This window comes from Lepidochelys kempii, chromosome 4 (genome assembly GCF_965140285.1).
Source record: "Lepidochelys kempii isolate rLepKem1 chromosome 4, rLepKem1.hap1, whole genome shotgun sequence".
Taxonomy (NCBI): Eukaryota; Metazoa; Chordata; order Testudines; family Cheloniidae; genus Lepidochelys; species Lepidochelys kempii.
In genome coordinates, this window is record NC_136383.1 from 110,532,497 (window position 1) to 110,556,745 (window position 24,249).

The 24,249-nt window shown below is 42.7% G+C and overlaps 1 protein-coding gene across 13 annotated transcripts in view; it reads left to right on the forward strand.

The window, feature by feature from the left end:
* Window positions 1–24,249, forward strand: part of LCORL (ligand dependent nuclear receptor corepressor like) — a 182,311-nt gene that overhangs the window by 115,079 nt on the left and 42,983 nt on the right. The gene's annotated exons all lie outside the window — the stretch shown is intronic.

The following is a 24,249-nucleotide window of genomic DNA, read 5'->3' on the forward strand; positions in this document are numbered from 1 at the left end:
GATTCAGGAACCTTTGGAACAGTAAAACTCTTAAACCACCTCACCAATGGGCAGCATAAACCTGCTGAAGTGTGATCTACTGCTTGCTTCCCTCATTTACTTTTTGCACCATTAACAAGAGAGAAGTATATATTACACCTGTTTGGTCGCTAAGAAAGCGAGGAAACCAGTGTATGATAACTTTATTGAAGAAATAAGATTTAGAAGCATGAAAGGGAGGGAGAGAAGATACTGGTGGATAAGTAGATGGTGTTCCAAGCACAGAGGGCAGTATGCAAGGAAGCACAAAGTCCGAACAGGAAAAGATGAAGGGAAAAGTAAGGATAGAAATTTAGTAGACGTGTATGAGGAAGTTTTAAATGGAGATTCTGTATATGTAGGGATGAGATATTGCAGAACATTGAAAGTAAGGACAAGGAGCTTGAATTTGTGTTTTGTGGGGGGGCGTGGAGTGTTGTGTGGTTTGTTTTTTAAAGACGCTAATAAAGGGAATTGGGTGGAATGATGGCATAGTGACGACGGGCAATGGGATTTTGAATAGATTGAAGGAGGCAGGAGGTAGACAAGATGTTAGGATTGGTAATAAGTTCTTTTTGGATATTTGGCTCATTATGTTCGAGCTGGTGTGGAACATTAAGGAAATATCAGAGACAACTTAAGTTTTATGACTGGAGACCATCATGATATAGATATACAATTAACTGTTGTATCAATCCCAGCCTTTCGTCTGGCTTTTTTCATTTTTTCCTGCCTAATTTACCATATCTCTTCCATTTTTACCTGCATCTGTCCTTACAACCTTTCTCTGTTGGTATTTTTATTATTGGGGGATGCTGATATAACTTACTTATTAAATTGTATCTCAGTCTCGCAGTTTGTTTTTATAGACTTGTTAGGTTACCTTTATAGAAACAGTGTAGGAAGAGATCTGGGATATCCTTTTTGCCGCTGTCTGACTCAAGGTACTGCTTTCCTTCTAGTACAGTATAGTAAGAGGTGCTGTTTTAGGCCAAAGCTCTCAGTAAAAACTCAGTATTTTGTTGAGAGATGGGAGGGATGGAGATATGAAGAGGGTGAATATAGCACCACTGCCCAAAGAGGTGGCACTAGTCAGAATAGTTCCCTTGGGTCTCCAGGCCTGAATTTGGTCCAGCAGCAGTCCTGAGGGAAAGGTTGGTGATTCTGCCATGGCATTTGCAACTCTGAGATTAGGGTCCCCTTGTGCATATGCATTAAGATACAGTCTTTAATTATAGAATCATCATGATACTATTTTTTCCACATGGATGCAACTCCCCTCACTACCTATGCTCTGCTCTCACCCTCTGTGTTTCATTCAAAATGCATTGTTCATTTCTCCTGGGCACCAGCAACCAGAAGCATTGATAGCACAGGAGATAGACTCTCTCCTCTCATTTCCTGTGCCAAACACCATGGTGGCCCCTGATGGCTGAGCAGAGCAATTGCAGGGAAAATCCTGCTCGCTACCTGCAGCCCTGGTGCAAGCCCAGTACAGACAAAATCTTCATTGACTGTTTCTACCAAACAGTCTCAAGTGAGTATGTGTGAACTGCAGGGGTTTTTTTTTTTTTTTTTTTTTTTTTTAGATTTATAATTTGGCCAGATTTGGGCAGTTTTTTTTCATGAGAGCAGCAAAAGGCATATTCCTGATACCAGGGCAGCACCACCTTACACCATACCCTCCAGTTTCACATCCCTGCTCTAAAGCATGGAGATGCTAGTGTCTTAGTGAAATGTTTGTAAGAATTTTTCAAGATGGGCAAAACAACACAATTCTTTCCAGCCTTGCTCTGAGAAACACCTTATACTTTTTGATGAAATATTCTAAGAACATTTAGCCATCCAGCATGGAAAATTCAGCCCAAATGGTTGATGTTTAGCAAAGTTAAATGTAAGCAACTAATGGAAAGTGTTAGGCGATTTTTACTTTTGGTATTGCTACCAGTTCTGCCTATAATATTTATACAGTTGCTCCAGGGAACTGTGCCAGGAATTGTGGGATAGATGCAACAATCTATAGGCCCTGCAACACTTGCAATAAGTGTTATATGAGGATGGGCACACTGTGTACACCTGAAGCAGGGTGGTTAATAAGGATAGATTGTACTGTTGCTTCAGGTGCAATTTTCTCATATAAATGTAGCCATAGGAGAGCTGGGAATTACCATGTTCGTCACAGAGGAGAATCATAAGGCCCTCCCCCAGTTGCTTTGTCAAAGGAAGAGATGCAGGAGCAGAGTCTGGGGAGTCACAATACTGGATGAATATGCCTGTCAAGGCTGAATCTCCGCTCTGTCACTTTGAGTACAGAAGGTGGGGGCACGTAAGGATTTTAAAAATTAATACTTGCCACTCAAGGCTTGTATCAAACTCCCAAGGTTTCAGCTTTTCTCTGACCTTGGCTTGGTAAACGCTGCCACCACTCATGCAAAAAACCCTTTGGACCCAGGAAGGAGCATTTGGGAATTCCTGCCTGTGGGGTACCCTCAAGCCTGCCCCCTCCTCCCCACGGGGAAGATCTGAGAAAAAAACAAAGGAAATTAGCTGTTGCTACCAGCTAATCAAACAACATGTACAAACCTCTTAGGACACCAAAAATCCAATCCTGTTCTTAAAAAAGGTAAATTTTATTAAAAACAAAAAGGAAGAAAATACATCTGGAACTTAGGCTTTTGCTAGATTTTTAGAAGAGCAATTTCAAAAATTAAGCACCCAAAATAGCTTTCCTGTGGGTTAGCTTAAAGGTTACAAGCAAACAAAAGCATCTGGGGTTAGCACAGAGGATTTCACAAGCCTTAGAAATAAACCCAATCGCGTCTTTCTAAACATTCCTAATTTACTTACATATTTGGGTTGTTGAAAGTTCTAAATACGATCTGATGGTTTTCATATCTGGTTAAAACTTTATGCAGCATTCCTGCTGCCCGTCTCTTCAGTCCAGAGAGAGCAACAGACCAAGGGAAAGTTTTCTTTCCCAATTTAAAAAAGTTCTAGCCTTCCCATTGGCTCTTTGGGTCAGGTGCCCACTTTTTTTTTTTCTTTACCTCGGGGACTTTTTAACTCTTTTAATAGGTACAGCAAGTAGAGAACAGCTACCAAGAGGATTTTTACAGCTAGCTGGCTGTGTGTATATCAAAGGGAGCTACTCCCTCCACTTCGTTTATCTCACACACCCCAAATCACAGATGGTGCTGGCCAGCCTGGTTCAGGTCAGGTCCACGCCGTCTGGAATTTCTTCCCAGAGGTTTAGGAAGCAGAGTTAATAAAATACGTGCACCTCTAATTTTACTAATAATTATATGAATAACCAAGCAGTACTTTTTCCATTTCAAGGACAACAATGACTTAGAATGCGGGTGCATTTTTACCCCGCTGATTCTGGGAAACCTTCCCAGGAGAGTGCATCAGCCACTTCGTTAGAGGCTCCTGAAATGTGTTGTAATTTAAAATTAAAGTCTTGAAGAGCTAAACTCTACTGAAGTTTTTTGTTAGTCACTTTGACTGTGTGAAGTCACTTCAGTGCAGCATGGTCAGTCTGCAGGTGGAACAAATATATGGACGTAGCTTCTCCAGAGCATACATAATGGCACAACATTCTTTTTCTGAGACTGACCAGTGGCTTTCCCTCTCAGAAATTTTTTTGTTCAGAAACACAACAGGATGGAATTGTTGATCTGGTCCTTCCGGCATTAAAACTGCTCCCACACCACGCTCAGATGCATCTGTGGTTACGACGAATGGTTAGTTGAAGTCCGGAGCCATCAGTACAGGGTCAGACGTAAGGGCCGCCTTAAGCTGGTTAAAGGCTTTCTGACGCTTCTCAGTCCACTGAACAGCATTTGGTTGTTTTTTCCTGGTCAGGTCTGTCATTGGGGGTGGCAATTTGGCTGTAGTTTGGTACAAACGGTCAGTAATACCCGGCCAAGCCCAAGAAGGATTGGACCTGCTTCTTTGACTTAGGGACAGGCCAATTTTGGTTAGCATTTATCTTAGCCTTAGGGGGTTGATAGTACCTTGACCCACCTGACGTTCAAGGCCTTAACGGTTAATTCTGCCTCTCTTATGCACTGGAAGACAACTTGGAGGTATTCCAGGTGTTCTGCCCATGAATCTGAGAATAGAGCCACATCGTTGAGGTAGGCGATGGCAAATTCCCCAAATCCAGCCAGAAGATCATGTTCCAATCTTTGGAAGATGGTGGGTCCATTTTGCAGTCCGAAAGGGAGCACATTAAATTCTTACAGCCCTGCATGGGTGATGAAGGCTGACCTTTCCTTGGCTGGGTCATCTAGTGCACTTGCCAGTACCCCTTAGTTAAGTTTAAGGTGGAGATGAACTGGGTATGTCCCAGTTTCTCCAATAGCTCATCTGGCATGGCATTGGATAGTTTTCTGGGCGAGTTCCAGCATTTAGTTTACAGTAGTCCACACAAAAGTGAATTTCCCCATCTGGTTTGGGAACCAAAACCACTGGAGATGCCCATGCACTCTCAGAGGAGCGGATTACACCCATCTGTAACATGTCCTTGATCTCCCTTTTTATTGCGGTTTTGGCTTGAGGAGCCATCCAGTAGGGTTGGGCTCCAATTGGGCAAGCATCGCCTGTGTTAATGGAGTGGTACGCACGTTCTGTCCGTCCTGGGGTGGCTGAAAACATTGGTGGGAAGCTAGTGCACAGCCCCCTTTCTTTTTACTTTACCTGGGGGACTTTTTTTAACCCTTTACAGGTAAAGCAAGTAGAGAACAGCTACCAAGAGGGATTTTACAGCGAACTGGCTGGCTGGGTGTCCATCAAAGGGAGCTGCTCCCCTGCCCCCCTCACTCCCCACTTCATTTATCATAATGCCCTTCAGCTTCTTGACCGTTAAACTGGACTGGACTGTTGAAGAATACTGGTCTGACAGGAAAGGGCCAGGGTGCTACCTGTGGCACCAAACTGGTGACCCAGGCTGTGGTTCCCAGATGGGGTAAGAAGATGCTGTTTGCTATTTTTATTCAGCTATGACCTTTTCTCTGGACTTAATGCTTCCTCCAAATCCAGCAGCATTAAACCTCACAATGACAAAGGCTAACACCATTAATATATGTAAGACACTCAGGTAAACATCATAACCTAATGCATGAAGTCTACAGCATCCTAAGCATTTTGCAGATTTTACTTTTCCAATATGGTCTAGTGTTTGGGTGTCCACTAATTCAGTAGCTTCATCCTTGGGTATTATGCTGAATTCAGATAACTCCAGACTTTGGAGTTTGCTCACATGTCAAGAGATTTTTAAAATACATGAATGTTATTGAAACCCCCAGAAATTAAGATGTTTCTCATATAGATGCTCAAGCTGGTACTCTATTCTTTAACCAAAAAAACATTTAAACCATTCCAAGAGGTGGTATTCTACTTCCTGTTCTTCAGTGTGGCCTTTCTCATGCCTTTTGTTTCTGACAGGATGATGCCCGAACTTGGAGAACTGTTATAAAATAATAATACTTTACATTCCATCAACAGAAGATAGTACTCTGTGTTCTATCCAATTTCTTCCCAAAAGTCAACACTGAGTTCACTATTACCAAAACACTGGTCTGATATCATTTTGCCAAACCCATTATTTCTAGAAGTCAGTTTCATAATAGTCTTGATCTGCTTGAAGATTAGAGATTTATTAGTGCTAGCTATAGCTAAATTAAGCCATGATTTAAACTATACAGAGAGTTATTACTCTTATTGGCTTATAAAAGATCCTGATTTTTCCCTTAAATTATTAGATTTTCCAGAAATATCAATGCATCCAGGACATTAATCCATCCCTTTGAGATTGCAGAGATTGTCCTACTGCATCGAGCATCTCCTAGTTCAATGGCAAAAACGTTCACTGATGACAAAATCAATGAGAAGAAAAAGCCTGTGGACTGGGAATTATAAATAGTCTAACTTTCCTCCATAATCTGCTCCTTTCTCTGCATGTCCACAGTATAAGGAATAGAGCTGCAGTCTCCATTTTTTTAGTTTTTATATTGCTCATTGTTATCTCTGTTTACTGTGTGTATTGAACAAACAAAGTATATAGTTAGACCAAGAATACAGTCTGTAAAGGAATTCAGTTAAGGATAGAGATATAAGTCTATCTGCCAAGATGCTGGTGATGTTGGATGGGGAGCTCATCTGTGTTAATGGAGCTGCCCTTTGAACCTTTGGCATCTTGTGCTTTATATCTCCTGCCTATGAAGACCATCTACTTTGATATATTTTCAAAATATTTGAATGAAAACCGCCTTTTGGTTAAATCCCTGGCTGTGCTAACTGTAGCCTGCAGAGTTCTTAAATTCATAGATTCCAAGGCTGGAAGGAACCACTGTGATCATCTAGTCTGACCTCCTGTATAATACAGGCCATGCAACTCCCCCAAAATAATTCATAGAGCATAACTTTTAGGAAAATGTCCACTCTTGATTTAAAATTGACACTGATGGAGAATCCACCACAACCTTTGGTAAGTTTTTCCAGTGGTTTAATTACCCTCATTTAAAAATTTGCGCCTCGTTTCTACCTTTGTCTAGCTTCAAATTCCAGCCATGGGATCATTTTATACCTTTCTTTTTGAAATTGAAGAGCCCATTATGACATATATTTATTCCTCATATAGATACTTATAGACTGTAATCAGATCATTCTTTAACTGTTTCTTTTTGTTAAGCTAAATAGATTGAGCTCCTTTTCTCTATCACTATAAGGCAAGTTTTCTAATCCTTTAATCATTCTCATGGCTCTTCTCTGAGTCATCTTCAGTTTACCAACTTCCATCTTGAATAGTGGACACCAGAACTGGACACAGTACTCCAATAGCAGTTGCACTAGTGCCAAATACTTAGGTGAAATAACATCTCTACTCTTACTTGAGATTCCCCTGTTTATGCACCCCAGGATTGCATTAGCACTCTTTGGCTACAGCATTGCACTGGGAGCTCATGTGCAGCTGATCATCTGCCATCATGCCCAAATTTTTTTGAGTTGCTTCTTCCCAGGATAGAGTCCCCCATCCTGCAAGTATGGCTTACATTCTTTTCTCTAATGTATATGTTTACATTTAGCCACATTAACACATGCACTGTTTGCTTCTACCGACTTTACCAAGTGGTCTATATTGCTTTGTACTGGTGACCTATACTCTTTGTTATTCACCACTTCCCCCCAATTATTGTGTCATCTACAAACTTTATCAGTGATGATTTTATATTTTTTCCAGGTCATTATTAAAAATGTTAAATAGTGTAGGGCTAAGAACCAATCCCTGAGGGACCCTGCTGGAAACACTCTCACTCGATGATTCCCCATTTACAGTTACATTTTGAGGCCTATCAGTTAAACAGCTTTGAATCCATTTATAGTGTATTGGGTTAATTTTATATCCTTCTAGTTTTTAATCAAAATGTCATGCTGTACCAAGTTAACCACCTTACAGAAGTATAAGTATGTTACATTGACACCATTACCTTTATCAACCAAACTCATCATCTCAGGAAGAAAATAACAGGTTAGTTTGACAGGATCTATTTTCCATAAACCCATTTTGACTGGCATTAATTATATTACCTCCTTAATTCTTTATTAATCAAGTCCTGTATCAGTTGCTCCATCATCTTGCCCATTATGAATGTCAGATTGGTAGGCTATAATTACCCAAGTCATCCTTTTTACCCTTTTTAAATATGTGGCACAACATTACCTTGCTTCCAGTTGTCTGAACTTCTCTGGTTTTCCAAGACTTATTGAAAATCAACATTATTGGTTCAGCAAGCTCCTTAGCCAGCCTTTTTGAAACTTTGTTGCAAATTATCCAGACTTAAAGATGTTTAACTTTAGTAGCTGCTGTCGAAAATTCTCCTGAGATACTAGTGGAATGGAAAGAGTGTTATCATATGATACGACTAAATCATCTTTTTCCCCCCAAGTACAGAAGAGAAATATTTACTAAACACTTCTGCTTTTTCTGCATTATTATTGATAATTCTACCATTTCCATCTAGTAGTGGACCATATATCGAAATATACACAAAATATATTTTGTGTATAGAACAACAGAACAGGTAGTGCTGGTGGGGGAGTGGTGCTATATGTGAAAGAAAGTGTAGAGTCAAATGAAATAAAAATCTTAAAATGAACCAAACTGTACCATACAATTTCTATGGATAGTAATTCTGTGCTTGAATAGTAAGAGTATAGCAGTAGGGATATATTACTGACCACCTGACCAAGGATGCTGATAGTGACTGAGAAATGCTCAGGGAAATTAGAGAGGCGATACAATTGAAATAATAATAATAATTAATAATGAGGGATTTCAACTATCCCCATGTTGACTGGGTACATTTCTCCTCAAGATGGGATGCACAGATATAGTTTCTTGACACCTTAAATGACTACTTCTTGGAGCAGCTAATCCTGGAACCCAGAAGAGGAGAGGTAATTCTTGACTTAGCCCTAAGTGGAGCACAGGATCTGGTCCAAGAGGTGAATATAGCTTGTCCACCACAGTAGCATTTAATTTCAGAAAGGGGAGCTACACAAAAATGAGGAAGTTAGTTTAAACGGAAATCAAAAGGTACAGTGCCCAAAGTGAAATCCATGCAAGCTGCATGGAAACTTTTTAAAGACACCGTAATAGAGACTCAACTTAAATGTATACCCCAGATTAAAAAACATAAAGGACCAAAAAAGTGCCAACGTAGCTAAACAACAATGTAAACGAAGCGGTTAGAGGCAAAAAGGCATCCTTTAAAAGGTGGAAGTTAAATTCTATTGAGGAAAATAGAATGGAGCATAAACTGTGGCAAGTGAAGGCCAAAAAAGAATTTGAATTTGAAGAACAGCTAGCAAAAGACTCAAAGTAATAACAAATTTTTTTTTAAGTACATCAGAAGTAGGAAGCCTGCTAAACAACCAATGCCACACTGGACGATCAAGATGCTACAGGAGCATTCAAGGACAATAAGGCCATTGTGGAGAAACTAAATGAATTATTTGTATTGGTCTTCACGGCTGAGGATGTGAGGGAGATTCCCAAACCTGAGCCATTCTTTTTAGGTGACAAATCTGAGGAACTGTCCCAGATTGAGGTGTCAGTAGAGGAGGTTTTGGAATAAATTGATAAACTAAACAGTAATAAGTCACCAGGACCAGAATGTGTTCACCCAAGAGTCCTGAAGGAACTCAAATGTGAAATTGCAGAAGTATTAACTGTAGTCTGTACCCTATCGTTTAAATCAGCTTCTCTACCAGATGACTGGAGGATAGCTAATGTGATGTCAATTTTTAAAAAGGGCCCCAGAATTGATCCTGGCAATTACAGGCCGCTAAGCCTAACTTCAGTACCAGGCAAACTGGTTGAAAATATAGTAAAGAACAAAATTTCAGACACCTAGATGAACATAATTTGTTGGGGAAGAGTCAACATTGTTTTTGTAAAGGGAAATCATGCCTCGCCAATCTACTAGAATTCTTTGAGGGGGTCAACAAGCATGTGGACTGGGGGATCCAGTACATATAGTGTACTTAAATGTTCAGAAAGCCTTTGATAAGGTCCCTCACCACAGGCTCTTAAGCAAAGCAAGCTGGCATGGGATAAGAGGGGTCACCAAATGAAATTAATAGGCAGCAAGTTTAAAACAGGATGTATTTTTTCACACAACGCACAGTCAACCCGTGGAACTCTTTGCAAAAAGATGTTGCGAAGGCCAAGACTATAAAAGGGTTAAAAAAAAAATACATAAATCCATGGAGGATAGGTCTCTCAATCGCTATTAGCCAGGATGGGCAGGGATGGTGTCCCGAACCTCTGTTCGCCAAAAGCTGGGAATGGGTGACATGGGATGGATCACTTGATGATTACCTGTTTTGTTCATTCCCTCTAAAGAACCTGGCATTGGCCACTGTCAGAAGAAAGTATACTGTGCTAGATGGACCTTTGGTCTGACCCAGTATGGCTGTTCTTATGTTCTTAATACCATTGTTAAGATTCTTTTTGTTCTTAATTGACTTTAAAAACTCCTTTAATCCAGCTGGCCATAGATTTTGCCTTGTGTCCCTTTTCTTCCCTTACCATTTTTATACAAGTCCTAGCTTCTGATTTGTATTTCTTACTGTTAACTTCCCCTTTCATCCATTTATAATATTTTTTAAAAAATTTTTAGAATTGCCTTCACTTCCCATTTAAACCAAGTTGTTGTTTTAATCAATATGGCCTTCTGATTGTGGCTTTTTTGGGCAACTAGTAAAGCATTCTTAAACAATTCCCAATTATTCACATTTTTCTGATTAAATTCTTCCTTGCATCTAATTCAGCTCATAATTGTTTTCAACTTTGTGAAATTGACCGTTTTAAAGCATCAAATAAAAATATATATCACTGGTTTAGGCTTTATTCTGTTTGCACATTAGAAATGTAATCAAGTTGTGATCACTTGTACCTAAATTACCATTAATTCTCTTTCTGCCAAATAGCAGTTCTTCCTTATTCTGTAGATGGCATCTTTGGATGCTTCTTGGTCAGACAATGAACTAGCTTAAAATTAAGATGTCCGTGCTTTAGGAACGAGAGAAAAACAAAGCTTCTAATTTCAACTTACAGGTCTTCATTATCTGTCCTGGTCCTACTTTCATGTACTCCTTCTTTCCTTCCTTCCTTCACCAGAACAATTAATGTTACTTCTACAAAGCCAGAGGGCCATCTTCCAGAAGCAGGGACCACAGTATACAAGAAATCCTTTTAACTATTTCTGACTTACCAGACCATCCTATATAAGGCTACTTCTTTTTCACCTCCAGTCACTTAGTAAAGTCTGTTACCAGTGGTTACTGTATAAATTTCTGCACCTCTTTCTTGTTCAAAATTGTTTTTCATCTCTCTTCAGTATCCCATTAAAGAGACAATGTCTTTTACACAATCATCTTGCCATAGGACAATGACTTCAGTCCTCATTGCTATTCTTGGTGACCTATTTGTTTATATAGCAATCAATAAACTTGCAAGAGGGAGGACAGAAGCAGCTGATCTTAGCCTTTGTCTTAAATTGTTCTGTTGCCACCTCTGAGGCACAAGTCTGAGTTGACCCATTTAATCATATATCCCCATCATCCGTGGGAACTCTTTCTCATCCACAAACTTATAGGATATAAATCTGTGCTTTGACAACCACTCAACTACCAACTGTACGCAGCCGTTGTACTTCAGAAGCCTGTGTTTCCAGTCCTAGGCTCTTTGCTTCACACCCCTACCTTGGCCTGTCATTGGCCACATGTTATTCAAAGCCCATCTCCAGAAGCATGGAGAGTCCAGTGATTGCATCTTGATGACTGTCTAATTCAGGGTAATTCTCTTTGAAGATGCAATTAAGTGTTTCCCATACTCTTGTCTTTTTCCAAACCTTAGGTCTTCTGAACCCTGTCAGAATCTCCCTTATTCCATTCAGAATGTCATCCACATGGGAGTTCTTTTTCACATGGAACAGAACTGGTCTTGCTGCATTGTCTATTAAAAGACAACGTTTTCTGGCTAGGTATTCCAAGCTCTTCAGCAGAGTTTTCTTCCTCCAGAGAATGGCCTACTTGCCCTCTTAAAACCTGTCTCTCAGTGATTCCCTGGGTCCACTTTCTATTTCTGTCTCTTCTACTGTACTTGGTAATCATGAACCTCTGCACATCTCCAGTGCATACTTAGCATCTTAAGGTTTGCTCCAGATGCCAGAATCCTTTGGCTTACTAGGTAGATACTTTTTCAGTGACTTGGTCCAGTGCTCTCTTATTAGTCATTTTTATTATTTTGTTTTGTGATGTTGCCTAGGAGCCCCAATAAAGGAGCATGGCTCCATTGTGCTAGTCACCATACAGACATGTAAAAAACAGTCCCTGCTTAGGAGAGCTCACAAGAGATGTTAGAATTCTTTGAGGGGGTCAACAAGCATGTGGACAAGGGGGATCCAGTGGATATAGTGTACTTAGATTTTCAGAAAGCCTTTGACAAGGTATCTCATCAAAGGCTCTTAAGCAAAGTAAGCTGTCATGGGATAAGAGGAAAGTTCCTCTCAAAGATTGGTAACTGGTTAAAGATAAGAAACAAAGGTAGGAATAAATGGTCAGTTTTCAGAATGGAGAGAGGTGAATAGTGGTGTCCCTCAGGGTTCTGTACTGGGACCAGTTCTGTTCAAACTATTCATAAATGATCTGGAAAAAGGGATAAACCGTGAGGTGGCAAAATTTGTAGATGATGGAAATCTACTCAAGATAGTTAAGTCCCAAGGAGACTGCAAAGAGCTACAAAAGGATCTCACAAAACTGGGTGACGGGGCAACAAAATGGCAGATGAAATTCAATGTTGATAAATGCAAAGTAATGCACATTGGAAAACACAATCCCAACTATACATCTAAAATAATGGGGTCCAAATTAGCTGTTACCACTCAAGAAAGAGCTCTTTGAGTCATTGTGGATGGTTCTCTGAAAACATCCACTCAATGTGCGGTGGCAGTCAAAAAAGCAAACAATGTTGAGAATCATTAAGAAGGGAATAGATAAGACAGAAAATATCATGTTGCTTCTATATAAATCCATGGTACACCCACATCTTAAATACTGCATGCAGATGTGGTCGCCCCATCTCAAAAAAGTTGGAATTGGAAAAGGTTCAGAAAAGGGCAACAAAAATGAATAGGGGTATGGAATGGCTGCCACATGAGGAGAGATTAATAAGACTTGGACTTTTCAGCTTGGAAAAGAGACAACTAAGATGGGATATGATAGAGGGCTATAAAATCCTTTTTTTACTTTCTCCACACCAGTAATGAAGTTTGTTTACTCTTTTTCATAACGCAAGAACTAGGGTCACCAAATGGAATTAATAGGCAGCAGGTTTAAAACAAGAAAAAGGAAGTATTTTTTCACCCAACGTACAGTCAACCTGTGGAACTCTTTGCCAGAGGATGTTCTGAAGGCCAAGTCTATAACAGGGTTCAAAAAAGAACTAGATACATTCATGGAGGTTAGGTCCATCAATGGCTATTAGCCAGGATGGGCAGAGATGGTGTCCCTAGCCTCTGTTTGCCAGAAGCTGTGAATGGGCGACAGGGGATGGATCACTTGATGATTACCTGTTCTGTTCATTCCCTCTGGGACACCTATCATTGGCTACTGTCTGAATACAGGATACTGGCCTAGATGGACCTTTGGGCCTTTCTTATGATCATTTGATGAGAGGTACATGAGAGCTTAGAATATTTTTGAGGTTGTGAGTATGACTTCAGTATTCGTCATTGCATGGGTTTTTGTAGGATTTATATATGCAATAGTAATTGTAACTTTACTTATTGCTTTAATAAAACTTGTAGTACAGATAGGACTTATATTTGTGATTGTGTCTGTGGTCACTACCTTTTGTTCCTGGAGTCTCCAAATTTGAGAAAAGCATCATTTTGTCACGCTTGAAACTAGCAACAGGAACTGAACCTATTGTAGTTTGAACACAAAATCACTAAATTCAGTTTAAATATAAAAGGCTACAAATGGTATGTGATTGACTATCATAAAGGAAAAAGGACGGAGTTAAGTTTGCTTGTACAACCATAAGTTTGGTATATCTAGATATTTTTAATGTTTAACCATACAAACTTAACATTGATTTAGCTGAGTAGAAATAGCCCTGACAAAAAATGGTAGCAAAGGTTAAATGAAAGGAAGTGAGGAAAGGTAATAGATATGATAGAAATTAAATTAAATACATTAAAGTAGTTCATTATAAGATGGAGAAAAAGACTGAGCAAAAAGTTTAAAAAGAGGAAGAAATGTTATGGAGATTATCAACTTTTAACCTCCATATTCCAAAATTCAGGATTTTCCTAATCTATAACTCTGAGGATGGGAGTTTAGCCATTGACTTCAATGGAGCCCTGATTTTACCCATTATTTCTGCCCTGTGCTTTTTACATTAGCTGCCTTCAAATTGACAGATTTACCTTACCGTTGTTTTTAAAGCCCTTAGTTGGTGTAGGCCCTGAATACATTCTTACCCACCCCAACCCTTGTCAGTGTTTTACCTTTTCCTTTAGTGTTGTGTCCCCTCCAAGGTATTTAATTTTAATTATTAGGAGTGATTTTATTTATAAGTAGTTTACTTATTACATTGTTTTATTTTTATACATGTATATTTTGTATAGTGATGCACAGGATATAGCCCAGGGAACTTTAGAAGTCAAGTTGTGATACATAGGGTATATATTTGACATTCACTTTACTAGAATAGTCATGCAATCACATTCAAATTTCTCCCTACCCATCCAACCAATACAGTTAAACTTTTCATGGAGAAGATTTGGAGAAGGACCAATAAATAAATAAATCTGTTGTCCATATGTGTTGGTGTGGATCCCATTGTAGGTGTGCATGTGTACAAGGACCAGATTTTTTTAGCTAGCAGTGTGTATTTGGGGTGGTGCATGTGGCTTATGCTGCCTTTTGCTCCCACATTAAAGCATAAAGGGTGTGGCAGCTATGAACCTCCCTCAGTTCCCTTTTACTGCCATTGGCAGAGAGATGGAACCTATCGGTATCCTTTCAACTCACACTAGAGTTGTCAGCAATCTTCACCTAAATTTCTGGAAAACTTTAGAACAATGTTCTTATAGCATCTTGGACTGACTAGTCCTCAACGGGTTCAAAATTCGTTGACCACTCACCACCCACAGCAAGGCACCCTTGTACAAGGACCCCAAGATGCTGGAATCAAAAGCCACAGGCTTTAAGTCTTGCTCATCCTGGGATGGACTAATTCTGCTTTAAGATGGGCACAGATGTCTTTTTTTATCTGGGCAAATCCCATGTCTGAAGCAAGTGCTCAGTTTGCCTTTCATTCTGCACCAGAACCTGAAAATCATGGAATGCAACACTCAGGCACCATCTCTTAGAACAATCTATGAGAGTGGGATTGGACCCAATAGATATGGACTTGAAAACCACAATACCAGTCAAACCTGGATCCTCAGTGCTCCATCAAGCGGGCAGTTGGCACTCAAGACTTCAGCAGAGAAGTTGGCACTGACCATGGCACTAGAACCATTGAGGCTGTCCACCTTGAAGGTGGTGCCAGAGATGTGAAAGCAGGCCATTGAAAGATGCTGCCCAGAACATTGGGGCAGGAGCTCTAGGAAGATCTCAGTGTGCTCTCACATAGAGAGAGAGAGAGAGAGAGTTAACCATCACAGGATAAATCCTTCAAAATGTGTATGGCACTGAAGACAAGTGAAAAGGAGTAGACTGTGGTGCAGCAGATTCCATCACCCCACTACCAGTTTCCACAACCGGGGGAAAAATTGTGGACGCTGGAACTGTCATTGGCACCAAGATATCCACCAGTACCAATAAAAACCCAAGCGCCAACGGTGCCATACTACTGGCAGTGCCTTAGGGGAAGATATACTCACCATTGTGGTCAGGGTACACCTCCTCAGCATTGAGTAGGAAGCAATGCTCCATATGATCCCTGAGCATTAGTGCTGGAAAACCAGAAGACTTCTTTGCAGCTCCGCCACTGAACAGTGGCATTGGTCCAGTTAACAACTTGTCTGTCAACTGTATTCATATGGGATGCCTCCTGGGCCCTTCTGGGATTACTTGGGGTCTGCCTTCCAGAGCCTCAAGGAGCTGGTTACCTACATGTCAAGAGAAAAGATCCCCCTCTCTATTAGCCTTACTGGCAAAACAGCAGATGTCGGAGTCGTAGGAGGAGCGGGATACAGAGATGCAAATCTATCAGTGCCTGATGTCACCCACCAAAAGACCTTTGCTCCTCATTGCCCAACAAAGTTGGTCACCTCAGCACCGATACTAATGTAGGATGATTTCAGGGTGTTTCCAGAGCTCCTGGTACTTAATGCAGACACACTGGAAATCAAGACTTCAGTCCTATCAAAAAAAAATCCAAAAAAATCTCTAAGTATTCAACATCTCATCAGCTGCAGGTGAGGGATTGCTAGACCCAGCCTAAACTCTGTGACGCATCCTAGCCACTGTATGATGAAAGGAAAAACATACTGAGAACAATATTAAAGGCACAAATTCAAACTATCCCAAAGCAAAGGAAAGATCAGAAGAAATAGTAAGAGGCCAATCGGCTCTATTAGTAGCTCTTTAATTACCTGAAAATCAAAAAGGAAGATGTGGAAGCATGGACCAATTGCTTGTGATTTTGTCCCTACACACTCGTATAGGGACAAAATCAAAATGGCTAAGGCATAAAATGAGGTACACCTTGTTACCTTATATAGAAATGTATCTTCCCCCTCCAGTTGTGCTTTTCCTCCATTGGAACTGTGTGCGCTGCTGGTGGATCCAGACCCTTTCTTTTGTTTGGGAGAATCTGAGCCACCACAACAGCCACCATCTCCTCCTCTGAAATCTGTTAGTTCACACAGGAGATCCAGAGCTTCCTGATATCAGCTTCCCCTCTGACACTCACCTTAGGCCAGCTGGTACTCCCCTTGCCTTGGGGACCTCTACAACTTCTCCAGATGCAACATGTTGGAAAATACGGGATCCCGTATAGCCCTTCCAGACAACAAAGCTTAGTCTGTAACCATATTTTATCCTATCCAAGAGAGTACAATTCCTTTTACCCACATGACACTGAACTTTTTGTTGGTCCAGGTGGCCATGGGGAGATCTAGGCAGCAACATGTTAAATCTACAAGGAAGCTAAATGTTTAGACTTATTGGGAAGAAAAGTGTTCACATCTATTAGCCTTAAGGTTTGTGCAGCGAACTAACAAGTGCTGTTGGCTAAGTAGGCCTATCTCTACTACTGAAAATTTATGGATTTTGTAGACAAGCTAGTTCAAGATAGAGCTCATTTCCAGGCTCTTACTGATGAAGGAAAGCTAGTGGCCAGAACTGCACTTGAATCAGCACTTGATGCAGCAGACACATCATCCTGGTTGATGGCAATAGCCATCATAATGTGCTGTGAGGTTGGTTATGCACCTCGGGATGGAGGACCGGTTCTTTAATGAAGCCCACCTTATCAATGAAATGACATTTGAGCCTTTGCACACTGTAAAGAACTCTAGAGTCATCCTCTGCTCCCTGGGAATATATACACCTGCCCTGAAAAGGAAATATTACAGGTAATCTTACAGACCTAGACCAGGATCTCAACAGTTTTCTCTCTAGCTATCTTTTGACCCTCCTCGTAAAAGGCAGAGTACTCTGTATCATTTCCCTACTGTATCATCTCAATCCCATCCCCTGGTGAAAAGATACTTTTGACAGGAGTTTGAGAGATGTAGACCATTAACAATACTACCACTACCCAATCCTTGCATACCATTCGGGAGTCCTTTAGCACTCTGTTTCCATAACTGAAGTGCCGCTACAATGCACAAGTGGGTTTTAGATGTCCTCTAATATAGCAATAAGATCAAATTTACTTCTTTATCTCCTTCAAAATCTCCATTCTCATGAGCAGATTCTCAGACAGGAAGTGGAGTCCCTCCTCCAATGAGGAGCAAATGTACCTCTAGAACCAAAATGTACCTATCCAACACCAAAGGAAAGGTTTTACGCTACATACTTCCTAATCCTCAAAAAGAAGTGAGGCTGGAGACCCATCCTCAATCTTCGCAAAGTCAACAGATTGATCCACAACCTGAAGTTTTGCATGATCACTCTGCCATCTGTAATCCCATTCCTGGAAAAAGACACATGGTTTACAGCAGTCAGTATGAAGTATGCTTACTTTCATGTGGATATTCACCCTACACACAGACATTTTCTCGGATTCATAGTCAGCTCTGACCACTTCCAATACAGAGCACTCCCATTTGACCTTCCCACTGCCCCCGGAGACCTTACCAAATATCTTCCTGGCAGTAGCAGCTCATTTCAGATGGATCAGTTTCATTTTCTTCCCTTGACAATTAGCTACTTGTTAGCACTTGTGAGGAAGCCCACAAGTCGACCTCATTAATGCTTCAACTACTTTCTTCTCTAGGAGTCAGTCAATTTGCAAAGGTCTATTCTCACTTTGAGGCAGACTGTAGACTTCATAGGGGCTACCCTAGATTCAGTCAGAGCAAGAATTTATCTGCCAAAGGACAGGTTTTGCACTATGAGAGACCTGATTGATTGATTAAGTTTTATGCAACTCTCGAGCTTCAATCAAAACTTGTCTTGCCCTTCTGGGGCACATGGCTTCATGTACTTACATTACTGGATTTGCCAGATTTTGCCTACCTTGGCTTCAGGTGTGGTTCCACGCTGTGTATTCACCAACCAAACATAACATGAACACCATGGTAAAAGATCCTTCCAGAGTAACAGCATCTCAAACATGGTGGAAAGATCGTCATCAGGTGTGCGTGAGCATCTGCTTCCTACCATCCTCACCAGATAAGATGATCATTACAGATGTGTCTCACTTAGGCTGGGGGGAGCACACACTGACAATCATGACTCAGGGCACTTGAGAGGCCATCTGCACATCAGTCTTCTGGAATTCAAGGTAGTTTGAGAAACTTGCAAAGTTTTTCTACAATTCCCATGGTCCAGCCATGTTCTGATAATGTCAGACAATATGACAACCATCTTTTACATCAACAAACACATAGGTCTGAGATCAGTTCCCCTCTGCATGGAAGCACTCAGCCTATGCAGTTAATGTATCAAGAATCAAATCACATTTTTGGAAGCTTACCTTCCAGGGCCACAGAACGTGCTGATGGATGCCCTCAGTAGGCATTTGGCCATCTGATCACGAGTGGGAATTGCGTGAGTCAGTAGTAAACATTCTTGCTCAGTGTGGGATTCCGACCTGGGATGTGTTCACCTCTCAAATGAACAAGAAATTCAACACACATTGCTCCAGAGGTGCTACATACTCAAGGTGATGTCCTCCATCTTCTCTAACCAAATCATCTGAACTATGTCTTTCCTCTTTTACCACTCCTTCCTGGAGTCTTGAAGAAAATTTGTCAAGAAAGGGCACATGTCATCCTCAGTGCCCCCCATTGGACCAGACAGTTTTGGTTACCAAACCTTCTACAGCTGTCATTCTGTCCTCTGATCAGAATGTAATAGTTTTCAAATCTCTTGACCCAGGAGAGAGGCAGGATCAAGCATTCCAACCCCGAGAGCTTCATCTCACCAGCTTGGTTTTTGGATGGGCATCAACACTGATACTTTCCTGCTCAGAAGCTGTACAAACCATGCTTAATAACAATAGAAAGAAACTCCACTAGGAGTCCTATTCAGCCAAGTGGAAACATTTCTCCATCTGGGGGTCTTAGTCAGTGGTTATTCCTTCCATTTTGGACTAGTTTCTCTCAAAAAGGCTGACCTTTCCCTTAGTTCTGTACAAGTCCACTGGCAGCAATCAGTGTGTGTGTGTCATGACCCACGCGTCTCAAATCTAGATCCACAGGATTTATAGGAACAGCTACACTCCAACCCTCCACCTAGCAGCCTGCTGATGCTCACTTACTTGGGACTTACGAAGCCTAGCCCCAGTTTGAGCTCTGCCCCTGCCGTCTTATTGGTGGAGTCCCAGAGAAGCTGATTGACCTGCAGGCCCTACTTAAGCCAGCAGCAGGAACTGGAAGTTATCCGAACAACTGGGCTTTACCCTGTTCTGGACTGTGTGCTTTGTGCTTTCTGCTCCTGTTCCCCTGGCTTGATTTTCCTGGCATCCTAACCTAGCATGACTCCTGGCATCTGATTTGTGTTTCTGATCTCCAGTTTGTCTCCTGCCTCTGTCCACCTGGTATCCTGACCTGGCCTGACTTTGGTTCCTGACTTGTGGTTCTGGTCTCCAGTTTGTCTCCTGCTTCTGACCTCCTAGTGTCCTGGCCCAGCGGACTCCTGTCTTGTGACTATGGACTCTGGCTGCCCATGACCCAACCATAACAGTTTGTTCAGATCACAGTTACCCTGGGGGACTGAGCCTGGTGTGAGAAGTATGGACCCAGATGCACCACTGCAGCCCCTAGAAGCATTGGACTTGCCTGAATGGGCCTTCCATCTCCAAGCGGATAATTAAGGCTGCGTTTTTGTCACTGAGGTCATGGATTCCATGACCTCTATGACTTCTGCAGCGGCTGGTGCTGGCTTAGGGGCTGCCTGAGCTGGCAGCAGCAGTTTGGGTGTGTGGGAGGTGGCTCAGGACTGGGGCAGTGGGTTGGGGTGCATGATGGCGCTTACTTGGGAGAGGGAGGCTCCCCGCTTCCACTGGCATGTCCCTGCAGCTCCTTGGGGGAGGGGCAGCTGGGTGGGACTCCGTGTGCTGCCTGTACTCGCATGTGCTCTCCTGCAGCTCCCATTGGCTGCGGTTCCTGACCAATGGGAGCTGTGTAGCCAGCGCTTTTGGCATGAGCAGCGCACAGAGCACCCCTGGCCACCTGTCCCCCTAAGAGCTACAGGGACATGCCGGGTAGGGAGCCTGTCAGTCTCGCCAACACTCCCTCCCCTGGACCAGCAGGGGTCCCAGGTTGCACGCTGCCACCCGGCCCTTCTCTCTCCCTCCCAACACCAGCGGGGGTCCTGGCTTGTGTGCTGCCACCCGGTCCCTCCCTCTCTCCTTCCCTCCCAGCACCAGTGAGGGTCCCAGGCCATGTGCTGCCACCTGCCTTCCCGTCCGTCCCCCCCTCCTCCAGCAGCAGCGGAGGTCCCGGGCCACCACCCTGCAGTGCTCCTAGCCCGCCCCCCTGAGCACCCATGGCCCCGAGCCCAAGTTTTAGTTAGGGGTATATAGTAAAATTAATGGACAGATCACGGGCTGTGAATTTTTATTTACTGCCCCTGACCTGTCCATGACTTTTACTAAAAATACCCTTGACTAAAACGTAGCCTTACGGATAATCAAGCACTACAGGCCCAAGTTGCACAGCTGATCTTGGACAACCAGTGGCTGCAAGTGAGGCAGGTCAGCACTGAGAATACTGTGCTGTGAACCCAGTGTGCAGTGCTTTGCCTTAAACAGGGGGCTCCACTATCCTTGCTCCAGTGGCTTAATGGGAACTGCCAGCAGTTCCAGTGCTTCATGAACCAGTGCCACCTTCTGTTTCTGATGCATCCCCAAATCTATGGCTCTGATCAGGCCAAGGTGGCCCTGGTAATCTGCCTGCTGACGAGATGTTTTAGACTGGCCCTCCCTCTTCCTGGAAGGCCATAGCCCTGTGCTGTCAGACTGGGATGCTTTTTTCCAATCAGTGCCCGCCATCTTCAATGACCTACACCTAATGCAGACAGCTGAGGTTACCCTGAGGGGACTCCAGCAGGGGCAAGACCCAGTGGCCTCCTGTGCAGCGCACTTCTGTTGCATCAGAATGGATACAGAGTGGAACAAAGCAGCTGTATCAGTTCCAATGGGGCTTATGGGAATAAATAAAAAACGCACTGGCCCCATGTAGAGACACCAAGAGGTTTTTTTGTGTGGACCTCACTATCTGCATAGGTAATCAGCTGTGAGAATAAAGGGATAAGAAAGGAGGTTGCCTCCAACTCCCTTACCATGAACCATGACCCTAGCTTCTGTGTTGCTCATGCGTGCATGCCAATCTGATTTATTGGCGACTCTCACATAAAGAAAAGGAACGCCATCATCTGTGTAACCTGTGCTTCTGCTGTGGTGAACCTGACCATGCCATCTCATTCTACCCAGCATGAACACCGAAGAGCTCGGAAAAACAAGCTGACCCAGGCCTGGTGGAGGGAACTGGCCTGCACCTTGAAAGAAGAGAATATCCTGATACCCTAGTCCTCACTGATATGCACACTAAGCCCCATCCATGGGCTTCTCATTTGCAGGTGTGTATTCAGCTTCACATCCTATGGGATCCCTGACAGATTCCCCTCCAACAGACCCTCATTGGTTCAGGAGCAGCGGACAATTTCATGGCTGCAGTTCAGCCCTATAGATTCCCCTGCTACGCAAGGCCATACCCAACCAGTTGAAATGGTTGACAGCTCTCCACTATCTTCAGATAGAGTTTTGGAGGAGACTGTCCCTCTGGATGCCAGAGAAATAATACAATTTGGTGTGATTCATTCCCTGCATTTTTTCCCCTGATGTTTGGCATGCCCTTTCATGACCTCCTCATTCACTGATGATAACAGAAAGTTATCTTCCCATTGGAATTCTGCTGACAGCATGGCCATGGACTAGCAGACATTGCACCTACACCCCAGAAGGCTCAAATAGGTGTAGTTGTCCACATTGAACACGCACTGGAGGAACTATAGAACTTCTTCCCCCTCCTCTCCTCCCTCCAAGTACCATGAATACACTGATGTCTTTTGAGAAGAAGAATGCAGAAAACCGACCCATATACGAGGCAGACTGCGACTGCCCGACAGAATTTCAGCCAGGGGCAAAGCTGCTGTTTGGGCGGATATACACGGTGTCATAGTCTAAACTGGCAGCATTGTGAGAATCTCCAAGAGAATCTGGCCTGGGGGTTCATCTGCAAATCCTTTTTCATAAAAAATGACAGCCTCCACCTCTGTGTCGATTACCTAGCCATAAATCAGATAATTTGGAACCATTACCTGCTACTCCTGATAGCAGATTTGTTGGACTGCGTGGGGGCTACCTGCATATTCACAAAACTGGATCTCTGGGGAGCTTGCAATCTCATCTGTATCAGAGATAGGGACTGCCTTTTGGATCTGCTACGGCCACTTTGAATATTTAATTATGCCATTCAGACTGACTAATGCCCCAGCAACAATCCAGCACTTCATTAACAATGTGCTATAAGACCTACTGGAACAGTTTGTGGTAGTGTACTTAGATGATATATTAATCTTCTCAGATGATCTAGACAAACATTCAACTCATGTCCCCACTGTCCTGGAGAGACTACAACACATGTTCTCTACGCTAAACGAGAGACATGCGCATTTGATCAGACCTCAACCGAGTTCGTGGGTTTCATCTGGTTGGATTTTTGCAAGGTCCAGGCTGTCCACAACTAGGCAGGCTCCTATAATGTTCATGACCAACAAGGTCTTTTAGGCTTTGTGAACTTCTGCTAGAGGTTCATTTCAAATTTTTCAAAATAAACTTCACTGCCCTACTCTGAAAAAATGCCAAGTTCTCTTGGTTACCAGAAGTCCAGCACACATTTGAGCAATTGAAACTTGCCTTCATCACTACTCCAGTATTGGCCCACTCCAGCATGGCACAAGCTTTCATTGTGAAAGCTGACATCTGTAGAACAGCAATCACGTAACTGCTCTCCCAAAGGCATAAACTCAAGCAAACACTGCATCCCATCACCTACTACTCAAGGAAGCTTACATTTGCTGATAGAAACTGAGATCTTGGACAAGATGCTCCAGGCAGTTAAGGCTGCCTTCAAAGAGTGGCAACATTACTTGGAAGGGGCCTGTCATCCAGTCCAAGTGTTTACGGACCACAAGAACCTGTAGTACCTGCGCAGGGCCAAGACCCTGCACCAACAACAGGTCCAGTGGGCCAGTGAGCATGCATATCCCACATTTCTTCTCCCTGCTCAATTTTACCTTGACCTACTGCCCTGGAACCAGAAATGGCAAGGCTGATGCCTTGTCTCAGGGATATGGCTTTGACCTATGAGGCCCAATTTAGAACCAGCCCACATTCTCAAGTCTTATAACTTTCTTAATGCAGCTCACTGCTAGGACCTACTCATACTCATCCATTTTGCTTCTGTCTCTGGAATTCCACTTGATGAGTTAGCCATTGTCAACCGAGAACCTCACAGTACCCAGGAGGGGATCATATTTGTGTTTTCCCCCAGGACTTGCAAGGGTGGCATTTCTTCAACTATGCCATGATTCCACCTTGGTAGGACACTTAGAGTGATATAAAACTCAATGATCAACATCCCATTTCTTCTGGTGGCCCCAAATGTGCCTCACAATAAAGACCTTTAAGTACCCTTCCAGGCGTGTGCCCACACCAAGATCCCTAGCCAGAAACCCTGCAATCCCCAACCTCTGGATACCCCATCTTGAGCCTGGGAAGCCATTTCCTTTCACTTTGACATGGAACTATCAGAATCCAGTGGTTTCACGACCATCCTGAGAGTGGTAGATTGCTTTTCTAAGATGGCGCACTTTATTCCCTGCACAGGCTTACCCTTGGTGGAAGAAATCGCCTGGCTCTGGATAAACAATGTAATCCGTCTTCATGGCCTTCCAGATCATAATCACCTC